At 48.5% G+C, this 18,365-nt stretch overlaps 1 protein-coding gene and 1 non-coding gene across 2 annotated transcripts in view; both read left to right on the plus strand.

Annotated features, from left to right (window-relative positions):
- The first annotated feature begins 14,668 nt into the window (after positions 1–14,668).
- Positions 14,669–18,365, plus strand: part of STARD7 (StAR related lipid transfer domain containing 7) — a 26,228-nt gene continuing 22,531 nt past the window's right edge. The window contains exon 1 of the mRNA XM_004704364.4: positions 14,669–14,673. The gene's annotated coding sequence lies outside the window, so the exon portion shown is untranslated. The remainder of the gene's footprint in view (positions 14,674–18,365) is intronic.
- Positions 16,610–16,729, plus strand: LOC115873298. The gene has a single exon (XR_004048344.1). It is a non-coding gene; the product is annotated as a small nucleolar RNA SNORA61 (small nucleolar RNA).

The following is an 18,365-nucleotide window of genomic DNA, read 5'->3' on the forward strand; positions in this document are numbered from 1 at the left end:
CCCCCCCCCCAGGGCTCCACTCCTTGGTCTTCTGAACAGGAAGATGGGGTTTCCTTGGGCTAATTTCTGGGTGAATAGTGTGCTGTTCGAGGGCTCAGGCCCCTCTGAGTCGAAGCCAACAGATAGGAGAACAAGGCAGTTCAGAAACTCGTCCCCAAATCAGCCTTTTTTTGCGTGTTCAATTCCCTCTCATGTGCCCTGCCAGGCGCTCAGAGGTTTGTTTGATGTATTCTGTCCAGGGTTTGTAGTTTCAGTCATCGAGAGAGATGGGATATGGTGTGCCTACCTTGACTTAGTTCAACAAGAGGCCTAAGAGGCCTTTTGAGATTTGTTTTACTATCATTTTAAACTGTTTGCACCCCATACCATCCTGTGCAGCAAATAGGGCAATCCCTTACGTAGGAAGAAATCAAGGCTCAGAGAGTGTAGTTGTTCCCAAGTCACCTTCTGGTTGGTTGCCTGAGATGCAAGTATTATCCTGTGGACAAGAAGGCTGGACTTTTCTATCCTGGGCTCTTTCCTTTGAATCTACTGCCAGGCTCAAAATGGTTAAGAATAATTGTGGCAGAGGGCTTACGTGCAGTAATGTCCAATATTTATACACTTCAAGTATTTTAGAAAAATGGCAGTGTGGCTTGATACTTTCCATTGCAACAGAATGTCTTTAAGAAAAAAAAAAAGAACTTTTGATAACCTTGCCACATCTCAAGGCTAAAGAAACAGACACTGAAACCTCTGATTTTACGGAAGGGCATATTAGTTGCCAAATGGCTGAAAACAACACACACACACACACAAACCCTCAAATTGCTCATTTATTGATTACCTAAAGAGTCATAAAATTAAGTGAATTCAAGGTCTTAAAAATATTATCTGGGCCTTTTTTTTGCTTCAATTTACTCTCCTAGCTGTGTTCCCAGCCAGGTTTTTGTTGTTTTTGTTTTTTCTCTCCTAATGTTAGTAAAAGGGCTGTCAAGCTTCCAAGCATTCTAAAAGAGAAGCAAGCACGTGCCCTGCAGTTTACAAAGTCCCAGGATCTGTTCTGGGCAGGTCACTTTGGGGCTGAGCCCATCCCTGAATAAGCGTTGCAGCCAGAAGGAGCCGGAGCCGGAGCCGGAGCCGGAGCTGAGCTGCCGTGATGGGCTAGGCAAGGCCTCTCTTGCCCAGTCCTGATGCTGGGAGTAGAGCTCCACGGATGAGAGGTGGTGGGTCCATGAAACGGACACATCAAAGTGGTTTTACTAAAAGAAGGGAGGATGGATTCTGAGCACCGGAAACCGCGAATCTCTCCGGTTACAAAGAGGACCCTGTGCTCTCGGAACCATCCAGAGGGGCGGCAAAAGCCGAGAGCCGCACTTTATCCTGGATCGTAGGTTAAAGCACACACGTTTTTCATTGCCAGGGAGGCGCTGAGTAATTTTTTTTTTCCTCCTGAAAAGGGGGCAGTAGACCCAATAAGTTTGAGAACCTCTGCCTGCGGCTTGCCCTTCTCCTGCAGACTTGGGCTCCCCTCCTCTCCTTGGTTCTCCGGACAGAACCTGGTCTTCAACGTTTACAGGCACATTCAGCGCATGGGGTTATCATTGTTGGTTTCCACGTCTGTCTCCTCACATTATCCACTTCACTCATCTTTTATGTGCCCTGCCAACCTCCAGAGTATCTTCTCTGAGAGCTTTATCAGCTGGCACGGGAAGGCAATTAGATTGCTATCGAAATATGAAAAGTCATACCAGATAGATAGATATACGAGGGAGTGCCCCGCAAAATATAATTTTTTTTCAAAGCTATCACAAATGTGCTTGATACAGTTGGTGTATGGATTGTTATAAGAGGTGGAAGAGCCTCCAATAAAATGATTTATTTTAAAATGAAGCTATGTACTTAAATTGTTTGACAAGACAACCTTATCACCTTCAAAGTGTTCTCCATTATACTTAATACATTTTGTCAAACCTGCGATTCCATTCTTGGAAACATTTTTCAAACTCATCAGTTCAGGTGGCTGACAGCACCTCCCTCATTGTTTTCTTCACCTCTTCTACGTTGTCCAATCAATGTCCTTTCCTGCCCCTCTGCATTTGTGGAAACAAAAAGAAGTCCCACGGAGCAAGGTCAGGTGAGTAAGATGTACAGGATAAGAGAGGCCTGCTGGTTTTTGCCAAAAGCTGGCACATTGAGATGACTGCGTATGTACCCAGGTACATTGTTGTGGTGGCAAAACCAATCCTCATCTGCCAAAAATCAGACCCTTTTTGTTGAATACTTACACAATCTTTTCAGAACCTCTAAATAGAAAGCTTGATTAACAGTCTGACCTGGTGGAACGAACTCCAAGTGCACTATCCCCCTCACCTCAAAAAACCACAAATGAGCATTATTTTTTTGGGGGGGGGTACCCCTATCTCTCTCTCTGTATATATATATTACAATGGGAATTCAATAAGGAGAAAGACTGAATGAGCCAGGAAGCTATTTTGGGGTCTTTTGGAGGCTTTGGGAAATAAAGGATGGCCCACAGAGGGCCAGTTCTCCCCTTCATGATTGATAGGCTGAGCTAGAAGACACAGCTTTAGGTCTGTGAGTTAAGTGGGCTACTGTTACAAATGCCAGTGATGTTACTAACCAGTCATAGCAGCACTAGACCTGGGAAGCCCTCCCGTGGCTCCCTGCACTTATAGATTGAAGAGGGAGCATGTGTAGAGCCCCCAGCACCGTCCAGATAGAGAACGCCTGTGCTCTAACTCCCACTACCCATTGCTTGGTCAAGGATACTCTAGTGAGTTTGAGCACAGATTCAGACTTCGCGAGGAAGATTAGCAGGAAGTGTACTTGGAGGACTCTAGGATCTAACACAGCTTGGGGTCGGGAGGGAAGCTGAATTGATGAGATGGAGAAAGCTGCATTGAACAAAACCTCATCAGACCCCATGGAGAGTTCCGAAGCTGAGATGGCAGCTAGCACTGTCCCGAGTTGGGGTGAAGCAATCAGGCCTTCACACCTCACCGTCAGTCAGTCACTGGGTGCGTGCTACCCCAGAGAGGGATGTCACCTGACTGAGGACTCTCTCCTCCGTGGAGGCCCGTTTCTAAAAGGGGCTGACAACTGAGGGCTGCCAGCCCATAATATTCCCTGCAGCTGAGAGCAGAAGTAAAGAGCGTTGGTGGCGCAGTGAGCTATACTACGGGGCTGCTAACCACAGAGCCAGCAGTTCGACCCCACCAGCAACTCCATGAGAGGATGATGATGTCATCCTGCTGCTCCCCTGAAAGTTCCGTCTCTGAATCCCAAAGGGGTCGTGCTACTCTTTCCTCTGGGGTTGCTGTGGGAGGGGCGGGGGCAGCAGCCCTTCAGTGGTGAAGATCCAGCTGGTGTGTCATGGTGTTTACCACCCCACCTGTCTCTCAGGTCCACTTGCCGTGAGTCCTGGGAACGGCTCTTCTATGGGAAATGGAGGATGGAATGAAGCCTAAGCCCAGCAGCTGCAGCGTGTCTGCAGGCGCCCTGTAGCTCCTCCCGGTTCCACTGCAGTCTCCTTCCTCACCCTCAGCGAGCAGCGCTGCGGAGCCCCAGGTCACCATGCCCTTGTCAAGCCACAGCTGCCGCTCTGGTCTGTTTGCCCTCATGGTTGAGCGCGGGCACATGGAGAGGCAGCTGGCTTGATCAGCCAGGTGCAAAACATTTCACCACCATTGTGTAACCATAGCCCTGCCTTTTCCAGATGAGCGGGGTCAATTATCCTTGCCAGGATGGTGACACCTGTTTCTTTCCTACTAGTCCCTTGGCACAATGAGGTCAAAGTTTCTGGGTGGGAGCTGTTAATTCAAGTTTCATGAGATGTTTGTTCTAGTGCTTCCTATTTTGCCATTGGTCCTTCAAAACTCCAAGTTGTGGTGACAGAAATACTCCCAGGGGATCACTGGGAGTGATCAGAGTGCAGCTACTCCTGTGTCTACCTTTGGTCTCGGGGCCTATATATCGATCCTACTGGACATAGCACCATGGTGGTGTGGACAGTGCGAACTGTATCCTGAAAGACGGTGTCCCATCCTTACTTGGTATTATCTGTGCCTTCGACAGGCCCTTCTCTCAGATAGTGATGCTGCCTGAAGCCCTGAAGGTAGAGAAGGCCACTGATGGCCAAACTGTGTCAATTAGTCAAAATAAGGCTATGGATGACAGTGGGAGCCCCAAATCCATTTGCAGCGTCCCTATGTGAATCGAGCCTCCGGTGAACCCCTCTGACCATTGACCTGGGATGGGAATAGCCTTGCTAGCATGCAAAGTGCAGTGCTGGTTTTTGTTGTTTTTTCTGTATTTTGATTTCGGTGATTTTCTGTACATGAAATCCAGAATGGGTAGAGCTCTGGAGATAGTGACTGCAGTGGTGGTTTCTTGACGGGTGTGTGTCGGGGGCCAGGGGACGTAGGGAAGCTGATGACAATGGGTATGAGAAAGAAGTAAATGTTCCGAGGTTGATTGTGTAGTTCTTACTAGTATGATAGATGAAATAAATCCCAATCAAAATATTTTTTAAAAATTAGTCAAAATAGTTGCTGCCCTTTTCAGGATGGGAGGGAAGGAAAATGATGGCTATCCCTTGGGGCCTGGAGCCTGTTGGCTCTGCCATTTGCACACCTGGACCTCATGCAGAGCCTCTTGCTAGCCTGGGCACCACCCACAGGTGGCAGCCTTTTGCCTTATCTGGTATTTGGGCTACAGCAGTGTTCCTAGGCCCTAGATCATGAAGAGACCTACCAGGAGTTGTGCCCCGATCTTGTTGGACGTGTGAGGGCCAATACTTGGTTGTTTCCTTTACAGAGGATGTCTCAGCGTGCCTAGACACACTGTTTAAACTGTCGGTCGTAGGGAATCCAGGACGGATGAGCCCTATAGGACCAGTGGTGTGAGTGGCAAAACAGGGAGGGTAGAGGGAGAATGGGTAGGAAAGAGGGAACCAATTACATGGAACTGTGTGTGACCTCCTCCCTGGGGGACAGACAACCGAAAAGTGGGTGAAGGGAGACCTCAGACAGGGCAAGATATGACAAAATACCCATTTATAAACTATCAAGGGCTCATGAGGGAGGGGGGAGTGGGGAGAGAGGGGCAAAATGAGGACCTAATGTCGGGGGTTTAAGTGGAGAGAAAATGTTTTGAGAAACGATGTACAAATGCGCTTTACACAATTGATGTGTGTATGGATTGGGATAACAGTTGTATGAGCCCCTAATAAAATGTTAAAAATAAATAAATAAATACCGTTTAAATAAATAAACTGTCGGTCATGGCACCACATGGGATCTCCGTAGTTAAATGGGGGCTGCGAAAACTTTGACAACAGTAAAGGGTTTCTGAAGGTATGGCCAGAAATTAATGAATAATCAGATGCATAATGGATGGGGGCTCACCTGTGTGGCAGGTTTCTGGGCAAAAAGGGGTCATGGAAGGAAAAGGCTACAGAAGCCCTGGCCTGGTAAAGCCAGTGCCTGGATATTCACAGGGTTGTTTGCTAGAGCCTGCCTCATCGTAAGTACTGGTCCAGTTAGCATGCTGCACACAGTGTCATGGACACATGGACTGATTCAACATTTTACCAGCCATCCAGGCTATACTTTGACAGGGGAGTTAACACAGCTTTGTAGGAAGACCATAAGTGTTATTCATCCTGATTGAGTTACCCATCCCAATTGAGTAAGCTGTGTTTATCCATTGCAATCGAGTAAATTGTGCGGAGGCCAACTCTGGCTATCCAAGGGAGGAGGAGGATCCAGGTCTTCACCAGCCTAAGGCCTATTGCCAGGAGGTGGAGGTCAGAGACATCTCCACCCTCCATCCTTCTTTATCCTTTTCTGACATCAATTGTTCGAGAATTTGTTGCAATGGCCACAGTGAACTTACAGATAATACTCATGATTAAGGGGGCTATTACGGTAGTTAACAGGTTCACAGGTAGTTAACAAGCCAAGATCAGAAAGCATTAAGGCTGTATAGTCCTTTGTCCACAGCAACACATCTCCTGAGCAAGCAGCTAAGTCTCTCTCTGGTCTTCAGCCTTTCAGACATGTGGTCCCTTGGTTTTGGCCTCTTTGGTCCAGGAAGCCCACCTACTGAGTGTTAGGCTGGGTTGACTAGAGAAACAAATTCAGAGATACTCATATGTATAGGAAAGAGCTTTATATCAAAGAGCAAATATATATTGAGAAAAAGAACCCATCCCAGTCCAGAACAAGTCCATAGCCCACATGTCCAATACTAATCCATAAATACCTCTTCAGACTCACACAACATGTGCAATGATGCTGGAAGCAGGAAGATCACAGGCTGGTGGGTGGAAAGTCTTGTGGATCCAGTGGTGGTGGAAGCCTCTCCCCATGGCTCCTCCAGCTCCTGAGTGTGTCTCCGCGGCAGCAAAGTGAAGCAGAGAGAGGGTGTGGTCCACCTCTGGGAAGAAAGAGAGGAAGTTCCCGGAATCCTCTTGAGAAGGTCATGCCCACACGGAGTCATCATCAGGCTGTGACTTGATTGACAGGCTATACTTACTGAGTTTCTCCTTGCCTTGGCATCTGGCCTTGGTGTGGCATGCCATCTGCTGCCTCTGCCACTTCAAGCTGGGGTGTTGAATGTGCTGTACTGGTGGCTCTGCTTCCTTGATGGTCCCAAGAATTCTCTGTTCTGCTTCTGAGATGGCTCATTATTATAGCCAAGGGAGAGGCAACTAAAATGAACCAGGACTCTCTAATAGCATTTCTCATGCCCTATTTGCATAGTCCCACTCAATTATTAGATATCAAAAACCAAACTCACTGCCACTGAGTGGATGGCAACTCACAGTGACTCTATAGGATGGGGTAGAACTGCCCCTGTGGCTTTCTGAGACTGGAATTCTTTACAGGAGTAGAGGGCCCTCTTTCTCCAGAGGAGCAGCTGATGGTTTCACACTGCTGGCCTTGTGTTAGCAGCCCAACATGTAACCAAGATGCCACCAGGGCTCACAGAGACATGGAGAGAAGAGTCATATTGAGAAATTTCACTCCACCACATGGAGTGAATGTGAACCATTTCAAATCCTCTATCGATAGGATGGAGACCAATGCGATTGCTAGCTACCATCTTCTGTGGACTCCGTTCAGGCAAAGACACCCCATCTGCCACAGCAACTGCAATTAGAGCTCCAATTTGGTTCATTTGTCATAGTCTATTGTCATTCTCCAGGATCGACCTGGGTTCCGTAAGGAACAGGCCAGTGAATTAAAAACATTTCATGTGGACCACTAACCCCTGCACCCACTGTTCTTCAGGGTGGCACTAATCTCTGTAATTTCCCCTGGGATGCAATATTATTTTGATTTATTATCTTTGCTGGCTGCATACATGATCTATTGCTGTATCAAAAATAACACCAAAAATGTAGTGGCATACAACAAAAACATGTTTATTATATGAACAATTCAAGAGATGTTCTGGGTCAGAAATCCAGTGGTGGCTTAATTTGGTATCTCTGGCTAACCACTTAACAAAGCTGCAATAAAGATGTAGTCATCTGATGGCTTGGTAAAGAGGGGGGCATGCTTGCAAGCTCAATTGTATGGCTTTTGGCCACTGAGGTGCAGCGAATTATTTAGTATGTCTCTTCAAACATAGTGTTTGTAATTCCCACCAAGTGACTGAGTGGGACCATGCAAATGAGGGACTGTGGCTCATCAAAGGGATTGGATAGCATGTTAGTAATGTAAGTAAGGTGCATGGCACTCCTGTGGAGGTGGAATAATTCAAATGAAGTATGTGGAGCCCTAACAGCGAGATTAGCCAGTTTTACCATTCATTAGGCTAAAATGGAGACATGCGGAAGGGAGGAACTATCACCTGGGAGCAGCAAGCGATGGTGGCAGAGCAGTAACAAGAGTGAGAGAGGAGCGAGAGAGCATGTGCCAGGAGCCTGGCATGAGCGGGGCGTGCTGACCCACATATCTAAGAGTTGTAACACTTGCTCAAGAAGGTCCGCAGAAGAGTGTGGTAGCTACATAATCGTTTGTCAATTTGAGAGGATTAAGAGTGAAGGGGTGGAATCCAGCCTGTCAATTAGGTCATAGCCAGTAAGGCCACTGTGTGGACATGGCCTTCTCCTGAGGATTTTGGGAATTCCTGTATTCCTTCTTGGAGGCAGGAGACACTCTCTCTCTCTGCTCACTCACTGCCTCGGAGACATTGCTGCTGACAAGGCACATGGAGCTACACTAGTGCCCTGAACTGGACGAGCCACATGGAGACCCCTGGCAGCACTGAGATGCTAACACCACTACTGGATCCACAAGACTTCCCACCCACTGGCCTGTATCTTCCTGCATTCAGTGTCATTGAATGTGTTTCATGAGTCTGAAGAGGACTTTATAGATTGGGATCAGACATATGGGCTAATATCAGACTTACGGACTTGATCTGGACTGGGTTGGGATATTTTCGTAATGTTCCATTGCTCTTGTATATAAAGCTCTTTCTTATACACGTGTCTACTAATTTGTTCTCTAGTCAACCCGGACTAACACAAAGGGTGTGGTGGCAGGCTGGAAGAAGCTGTCCTGATTGAAGAACTCTGTCCCGAGGTGTCCCATTAACTTCAACTTGGTCCCAGTCCTGTGTTGTGCCCCATTATTGCCTAATAAGCCCCTAATCAGGACTACTGTGAATAAGTTCAGATGACTGACCTCGGCAGAGGAATAGCGAATGCTGGGGAAGGACAGTTGGTATCAGATTTGGGGAAAAGGTTAGAGGGCAGAGTTTGGTAGGGAATCAGCTTTAGGCTGTTGAGCTTGACCTTCCCTTCCCTTTGTGAAGACAGAAGTCAGGCACCTCCCTTTATACATACCAGATTTCCAGCAATTCAGGCGTCCTTGCAGGCTGCTGGCTGCATGCACCAGTACATTGCCACATGCACTCCTCCATAGGGTTATTTACAGCATGACAACTGACTTCCCGCACTGCGAGGGCTCAGAGAGAGGGTGACCAAAAGCTATGGTCTTTTTGCAACCTAATCTAGGCAGTGATATCCCATCACTCTTGCCATACTCTACTCATTAGAAGTGAGTCCATGAGCCCAGACCACACTGGCAGGTAGGTGGGCATTACATTGACTGGAACGCTGGCGGGGGTGGGGGTGGGGGTTATTGGAGTCATTTTTGTGGCTAAACCAGAGGTGGGAGGGGCAAGTGATTTCAGGAGCTTCTACTTGGCCATCTCTGTCATAGCTTTTATCCCCCCACCCCCACCAGGTGAAGAAACAATAGGACCGAAGTTCAGACCATTGCTTTGTTCAGTTTTATTGGCACATAATCCAGGTATCATGCAAGTTAGGACCATTTCTTACCGGCTCCTACACGCCTGCACTCTGGGCTGCAGTGGGTGGGGGGCATGATAGTGACTGTAGTTCCAGAGTATCAGGGTCCATTAGAACAAAGAGGCTTGGGTATTCCGGTTTCCTTATTTATCCTGATAAAGGGTGGCAGGTCTCTTTGGGGGAAGACCAGGGCATTGTAACTGTACACCCTTGCAGGGTCCTTCCTCTGTGGATCCAGCCTCTCCTCTAGGTCATGGGCTCTGGGTCTAAAAATAGGGCAGCATGTCATGGGCAGAGAATCTAAATTTGTACTGGAAGGCTGTCCTTGACCGCCATTCTTCGCTTCTTTTGATTGTCCATCTTGCATCTCTTGGGATCACATAAATCGGGTAATCCCTCTGTTGACTGCCCCGTATAGATGGCATGCATCCTCCTAAAGGAACTATGTCTCCCCTTGTCTCTCTGTTTGTCGTACTGCAGTGGCTTGGGTGTTGCTGTGATGATGGAAGCTATGTCATCGGTATTTCAAATACCAGCAAGGTCAAAATGAACAGGTTTCAGCAGTTTCCAGACGTAGGACAGACCACGGAGCAGGAACAGGCTGTCCACTTTGGAGGAGTCAGCTGCTGAAAACCTTCTGGATAGGCTGGGCACACTGTCAGATACGGACGCCTAGTGCATACAAGGAGGACATTGTCCGAGACAGTGCCAGGAGATGAATTACTTTTATATCGCCCTTCTAGCATTGGTCTTATAACTCCCACACATTTAGGTGGGGCTATAAAACTAAAGGTATGTAAACTTCTTGCTGGGCTTGACTGGGATATGGAAATAAGATGCCTGTGGCCCACCCAGGGGATTGGTCACTTTTACCATCCCACTTGGTTGAGGAAGGACTTCAATATCACCAAAAAGAAGAGGCAGGAGCCCCAGTAGCTCAGACACAGCCCTTCAGATACAGGGCCCTGCACTGAGAACATCCCAGACTCAGGAGGCAGTGTGGCAGCACTGGCCTGGCTGACAGCTGCGGTTGGCTGGCCACTAACAGAGCTTGAGTGGAGCACCTTCAGGCAGGAAGCTTCCTGGTTGAGTGTGGCCCCTCCGGCCACTTATCAGCAGAGCTAAAGAAAGCTGTAACACTTGGCCAAGTCAGGCAGAGGTCAGGCCCAGCAAGCTTCTGTGGCAGCAAGGCCCCCCAAAGGGCTCAGAGAACTGTACCCACGTTCCTGCACCTGGATGGTAAGCTGTTACTTCCCATAATGGTGATGTGTGAGTTGTGCGTGGTCATTACAACAAATGATCAAACCCAGCAGAGAAATCCAGTGTGGCTGGGGAGGGAAGGCAGGCTTGTGGGGGAGCTAGGAAAGAGGCTTGGAGAGTGACGGTATGCCTGAGCTCCATCTCACAGATCAGCTTTGTGCTGATGCTGCAGGGGATTATCATCTCTCCCGACGTCAGACAAGGCCTTTCACAAGGTCATACCGCAGTCGGAGTGCTGCTAAATCTACCGGTAATCATCTGAGCAGTGTCTTAGAAAACGAGCACAACAGACAGAGAGACCTGGGAGCGCAGGAAGAGGGAGGGGGAACAGCACTGAGGACTGAACTACAAGTAAAGGAATGGCAAGGATTGCTGGAAGGAGCGAGGGCTGCAGAAGGCTCAGGCCCTGATTTGGGCTTTCCGTTTCCTGAACTGCGAGGAAATAAAGTTCTATTCCCCAAGGCATTCTTGTGGTACTGTTGATTCAGCAGCACTAGGTATTGAGGAGGAGCCCTGGTGTACTGAGCTGTGTGTTGGGCGGCTCACTGCAAGGTTAGTAGTTTGAACCCACCATGAGAGCTTTCTGCTCCCATAAAGACTTACAGCATCAGAAAGCCTACATAACTCACCGTGAATCGCAACGGACTTCCTGGTGGGTGGTGGTGGCAGGTAGCTAAGACACTGCCCATCTCTCTGCCTCTGGGATGCCATCTTTTATTAACTTGCTCCATTGTTCCTGGAGGGTCAGGGCTTCCTGGCTGTCACGTCAAAATTGCCACTCACTATGCTAAGTACACTTGCGTTGGTTCATGCTAAGGGGCACCAACCTGGCCTATTAGTGTGGGACACCCATTGCCATTACTAAGGATCCCTGGTGGAGCTGTCGGGTAACCATCGCACTGCTAACTGCCATGTTGGGGGTTCAAACACACCAGCCGATCGTGGGAGAAAGTTGCGGCTGTCTGCTCCTGTAGAGATTTACAGCCTTGAAAACCCTACAGAGGGTCACTGTAAGATGGAACCTACTCAATGGCAGTGGGCTTATGGCCATCAGTGAACTTACTCCTGTACTAGCATCGCTTACTCTCAGCCCTGCCTACCTACGAAGGCGAGCCACGGCGAGCACCTCTCATAGTGCCAGTCCTCTCTCTCCAGCACTCCTGAAGACTTTGGAAAATGGGGCATCCTCTGGGCCTTTCCACAGAACCCTGTGAGGTCAGTCATACATGGGTAGTCCTGGTGGTGGGAAAAGGCAGTTCTCGTCTAATGGTTTCTATTTCCTCACTGAAACCGAATGCAGCTTGTTTCCATGGCTATACCTGTCCTAATTGAACTGGGGATGTGCTCCAAACCCAAGTAAGGTCATTAGGTTCTTCCTTTTGAGTGAAGATTCCAAGATATTAGTATCTCCTGGTGGCATCGTGGTTGTGTATTGGGCTTCCCAAAAGATCAGCAGTTCAAAGCTACCAGCTGCTCTGTGGGAGCAAGGAGAGGCTTTTACTCCCATAAAGAGTGACAGTCTGGGAAACCCACCAGGGCGGATCTTCCCTGTCCTACGGGGTTACTAGGAGTCAGCACCCACTTGATGGCAGGAAGTTCTCAAATTGGGAAAATTCATACATTTAGAAATTGTGGCTGAGATATCTTTCTTAGGTAAATGGAAAAGCACAGATGCTTGGGGGTTGGGATGAATAAAGAAAAAAAACAGGTAAGTAAAAATAAAATGAGACACGTGGCCCTGGAGGTGCCAAATAACGACCTAAGTCTCCATATTATTTTGAGTCCTCCAAGACGCAGATGTCCAGATAGAGTTAGATGAGCAAGAGATGTATTGGGGAAAGGCCTGTGAGCAGACAGGGGAGGGAGCTGGAGGTGCCTGGGAGAGCTGCCTTGCAGGGCACACATTATGGGGGAATGGCAGGAAAGAAAACTGGGCTGGAGGTGTTAAGAGTGCAGTGCAGTTCTAAGAAAGCAGTGGGCAAAGCTGTTGGGGAATGCTTGGGCCCAAGACTTGAGTTGGGAGTCTTGGCGCAACAATGCTCTTGGCACTTACTGCTCTGAGAGGGGAACTCTCATGTCCCTTACCAGTTCTAGTGACTTTCCAATCCCCCATTGGAATCCCTTGTGAAGCTCAATGTACTTCTTGTGTGGGATACAAAAAAGCTTTTCCCCAGGTTGTCTCCCTCAAATATGTCAGACACAGCGTGCAACACATGGTAAATGACTGTAGTGCACTTGGAAGCAAGCTGCTTAGAAGTTATCTCGCCAAAGGCGTCAGCCATCGAGAGCAACCAGACTATTGTCTGTGGATGACTTTCCTGAAGGAGGGCTCAGAGTAAGTCAAGCCAGCTCAAGGACTACTAAATTTAGGCTGCCATCTTGAATCTAGGATCCGCCCATCTTGTCACATGTGTATTCCTAATCCCTCCTCTTCCTATTGTGTGGACACCCCTAGAACACCCCCCTCCCATTGCTGCATTGCTTATGGTACAGACCCTTCCTGTGACTTACGTGGCTATCTGTAATCAGGGGGGCTTGGTCAGAAATAAAGGGGGATCCTCCTGCTCTCTGTGTGATCCTGGATGCTGAGATCATGGCTGTCCAGGAGGTGAGCATGCTACCATAACATGTGTGACTCCTTTATTATATTCTCTCCTACCTTTCCTATCTTCTATGACTTTACTATGATCTTTATATATTATCGCTGTATAATTGCACCTACAGACCCCCCACAATTGTCAGAGGCTGGTTACTCTAACATTCTTGTCCATGGATTTCAAGTTTCTTGAGACATTTTGTATCTTTCAAATTTGTTCCCTATTTATGCTTACATTACTTCAAGTTGGATTCTAAGTATCTGCAACGACGAAAAAGGAGAGACCCTTGAGCGAAATAGTCAGTAATGTGGGGATTTTAGGTTCAATTTTCTAAGGGAGGCGCGGAGGCCGAGATACTTAAGGGTAATTCTCTAAGCATGCACATGGCTCTACAATGTATTCACTTTTTTCAGCGCCTCATTACAATCCTGAGCACAGGTAGGGCTGACATCATTATCTGTATTTTACGATGAGAAAGCTACATTTCAGAGACAATATAAATCGCTCTGAATTAAAAAAATACATATCAAAAGAAAGGATGGATGGAAATAAACCATCTATTAGTCTACCTGTGGCAGTAACCACCTGCCGCCTGCCAGTTTGCTATACTCTGGCTGTGAGGCTGGAGGCTCTGTCACTGGTTTCTTGAAAACCAGAGGGTCACCTATGGTGGACGAGTTTCAGCAGAGCTTCCAGATAGACTAGGCAGAAAGGCCTGGTGATCTACTTATGGACACCAGCCAAGAAAAACCCTAAGGGTCACCACAACAGGCTATTGTCCGATCAAGGGCTGGAAGACGAGCCCTGTAGGCTGGAAGGCCACACAGTGCACTGGAGCATACCAATGATGGTGAAAATGGCGCAGCCCTGGGCAATTTCTGGTTCTGTTGTACAGGAGTTGGGGCCAACTTCACGGCAGCTGACAATAGCAATGTGCTGTAAAATTGACGGGAAATGTGATTGTGTGTCTGTTGCAGAAGTCGGATAGGAAAATCAATTTAAAAACTATGCTATCAATATATTTCACTAGAATATAATTCTGTGGGGGAAGTAGAATTGAAATACTAGATCAAGGCAAAACATTTAAGAATGTAAAATGCTTAACTGAAAACAGAGCTTGCATCCTTATTTTTTTAATGTATAATTTTTAGAAGATGACAGTCTAGTTGCAGTGAAATGGAATGCCTTGGTATGGCTCTTGTATTCATACCCTTGTAAATTCTGCTCAGTGACTATAGTTGGGAGCATGCAAATAAGGTGTAAAGGACTCTCAGGGATTGGTTGGTTTTATTATTCCACTGAGCTGCAGGAACAGAGGGAATCGCATGACTATTAAGAGCATATGCAAAAAACAAACAAAAAAGAGCATATGCAAGATTCTTGTCTAGAGTGGCAGAGAAGCAGCAGCAACAGCAGCACTGAAATTAGCTTAAGACAGGAGACAGCAGAGGAGCCACACCAAGATCATGAGGCAGAGCTGCAGAGGTCAAAGGGCTTTGTGGCTGAGAAACCTAGGGTCCAGAGAGCCGTGCCTGCCAGGCTGAGGTGTTGCAGACAAAGCAATTGTATCCGTGCCATCTTGTAACATGTTAACTTCCCTAAGGCCGACAATAGTTAAAAATACCCGAGTTCTGTGCAACAAATTGAACCCATCAGAGAAGGAGGGTTCAGGGAAGGAAGGGCAGTTGTGTCAGAATAGGGTGAAGCAGGATTGTCTTGTGGCAAATCCCGATGTGGAGCTGGATTCTCCTTTTCCTTCCTGAAGCCAGGGGAGGTCAGCTGTGGCTCCCACACTGCTTTTTCGCAAGTCCATTCAGACTTCTGGCAACCCCATATGTGTGTTAGGACAGAACTTTGCGCCACAGGATTACCAGACTGATTTCTCAAAAGTAGATCACAAGGCCAATCTTCTAAGGTGCCTCTGGGTAGACTCAAATATGCAAATTCTTTTTTGTTAATAGCTCAAAGTATTAACTGTTTGCACTACTCAAATGAATAATGGTGGGCATCACATTACTATGGATTTTGTGGTGTAGGGAGTTACGTGTTGGGCTAGGTCAGCAGTTCGAAATTACTAGCTTCTCCTCTGGCAAAAGATGAGGCTTTCTACTCCCTTAAAGATTTACAGTCACAAAAAAACCACAAGGTTCTACCCTGTCCTACAGGGTCAGAAATGACTCAATAGCAGTGACAAAAGAGTTTCATTTTGAAATAGTATTTACAAGATACCAGAAAGGACATCATTTTCAGTCTTTTTTTTTTTTTTTTTTTAAACATTTTATTAGGGGCTCATACAACTGTTATCCCAATCCATACACACATCAATTGTGTAAAGCGTATTTGTACATCATTTCTCAAAACATTTTCTCTCCATTTAAACCCCCGACATTAGGTCCTCATTTTTCCCCTCCCTCCCCGCTCCCCTCTCCCACATGAGCCCTTGATAGTTTATAAATGGGTATTTTGTCATATCTTGCCCTGTCCAACTTCTCCCTTCACCCACTTTTCGGTTGTCTGTCCCCCAGGGAGGAGGTCACACACAGTTCCATGTAATCGGTTCCCTCTTTCCTACCCATTCTCCCTTTACCCTCCCTGTTTTGCCACTCACACCACTGGTCCTATAGGGCTCATCCATCCTGGATTCCCTGTATTTTCAGTTCCTATCTGTACCAGTGTACCTCCTCTGGTCTAGCCAGTCTTGCAAGATAGAATTCGAGTCATGGTAGTGGGAGCGGGGAGGAAACCTTTAGGAACTAGAGGAAGGTTGTATTTCTCATCATTGTTACATCGCATCCTGACTGGCTAATCTCCTCCCCGCGACCCCTCTGCAAGGGGATCTCCAGTGGCCTACTAATGGGCTTTGGATCTCCACTCCGCACTGCCCCCATCATTCACTATGGTGAGATTTTTTGTTCTGATGATGCCTTACACCTGATCCCTTCGACACCTCGTGGTTGCATAGGCTGGTGTGCTTCTTCCATGTGGGCTTTGTTGCTTCTGAGCTTGATGGCCGCTTGATTACCTTCAAGCCTTTAAGACCCCAGACGCTATACTTTTTGATAGCCGGGCACCATCAGCTTTCTTCACCACATTTGCTTATGCACCCATTTGTCTTCAGTGATCTGTTCGACACCCCGTGATCACACAGGTTGATATGTTGTTCCATGTGGGCTTTGTTGCCATTTTCAGTCTTGAGCTTCTGATGAAACACTTGGCTCAAATTAAAAATACACAGAGAGGGAATGAAAACTGCCGCTCCAATCCAGCTCAGATGTGAAGCTACAGTCAAAGTAAAATCCCAAACAGAAGCCACACTGCCTTGGAAAGAACACAAAGTGTCTTTCAGAGTCATGTGCCTCTGTACAGTTTTTTTTTTTGGTCAATAAGGTACTTAAAATATAAGCATGAAAAATTAGTCTATACCCTCCAGTTCCCTTTCCCATCGGATCAAAACATCGGTCTGGGTGGTCGTAAAAGGCCGAAAAGAAACATTGAAGCTGCCCGGCAGTGTTCTTGGAGCTCGGGCTAGTTTCAAACGGGGTAAAAAAAAAAAATTAGTCTAGAGCTTTCCTATTGGATAACAGGCAGTTTTTAATAAGGGTTGGACAACCCATAAAAACCCAAACCCACTGCATCCAGCTAACTCCGACTTACTGTCATGCTAGATCCTCTGCCAGGCTGTCAATCTTCAGAGGCGCTGACAGACTCATCTTTCTTCATAGGCCAATGGCCGACCTCGCTTGCAGTCCCCACTCCGACACTTACCTGGCAAGAAGGTTTGCTGACTCATAGCAACCCTACTGTGGGTTTCCGAGACTGTAGCTGCTCGTGGGAGCAGAAAGCTCAGGCTCTCTCCATGGAGCGGCTGGTGGTTTCGAACTGCCAACCATGCACTTCAGCCCAACGCATAACCAATCCGCAGGACTCATTTGGATTCAGAATAGCAGTTTGTTACCGGGCAAGATCATGTGGTCAGACTGCTCAGGGGCCATGCACGGTGAGTTTTAGGAAACTCGTGGGGCTGCTAACCACAGGGCAGCAGCTTGAAACCACCAGCTGGGGAGGGAGATGAGGAATTACCGTCTCACAAACCTATTCTGGCCTACACGAGTCAGACTAGGCTCGATGGCAGTGAGTTTTGTTGCTGTTGTTTACCTTTGGATTAAGGGCAGAAGAGGCAGGTGTTATTCGACTTGGGACATTTTCCCCAAATAACTTCACCCTGCCGCCCTCTGGTAGCACTTCCGGATGGCAACAGGCCACCTGCTCACGTAACTGCCTGTGCAAGGTGCCCTGGGCTGTATCCACTCGGGCGTCAAGGGATCGTTAAACCAGAAACGCTCAACCCGCCGACCCTCCGGGCCCTTTGAGGGGCTCCGACATTCAGTAGCACTCCTGTCAGAGCCCGGGCCGGCCTCAGGAGGCTTTTGTGACCACTGTTGGCAGGCCAGTCAAGGTCCTCATTTGCTTTGGCCGCCCCCCTCCCACCTCTGACCCCGCCCCCACCCCCACACGGAGCCCCGGTAGAGAATGGGGCGACGTGCCCTCCTAGCCCGAACAATTGAATGCCGCGCAAAATTCTAACTGGCGTCCGGCGGCGCTCGCGGGGCGGGGTCCCGAGGGCCCGAAGATGGCGGCAGCGGGGTCCGACGGTCACTCTCCACGGTGCCCTAACTCACTCTCGCCGCCGTACCACCTAACTTGTTAGCAGGGAGGTCCCGGCACGCCGCGCGAGAGGGCGGGAGGAGGCGGTGACGAGCACTTGAAGGCACCAATGAGCACCCGGGAGCTCGCGCCGCGCCCAATCAGGAGCCCGGAGGGCGGGGCACGGGGTGGGTGTGCTAGCAGTCTGCGCATGTGAGGCGGAACGCTTGAGCCCTTTCCTGCTGCAGGGTCGCGGCACCCCTCCGGCCTTCTTCCCGCGTGCGCTGCACCCCCGGCTGGGGCGCCAGCTCGGGGACGCCGCGGAGACTGGCCAGCCTTCGGCCCGGAGACCCGAGACCACGAGCGCCGCCTGCAGTGGCCGCGGGCCCACCTCTGCTGCCATGTCCGGCTCTCTCCCCCAAGGGAACTTTTCCTCAGCAGTGACTGCCGAGCGATGAGGGGCGACTGCCGGTCTCAGGCTTGGGAGCGGATCCCCGAGCCGGTCGGCCAGTGAGGAAGCGTGCTGCGGCAGG

Source organism: Echinops telfairi, unplaced genomic scaffold, assembly GCF_000313985.2.
Source record: "Echinops telfairi isolate 266 unplaced genomic scaffold, ASM31398v2 ScPeMD7_7467;HRSCAF=8505_1, whole genome shotgun sequence".
NCBI lineage: Eukaryota > Metazoa > Chordata > Mammalia > Afrosoricida > Tenrecidae > Echinops > Echinops telfairi.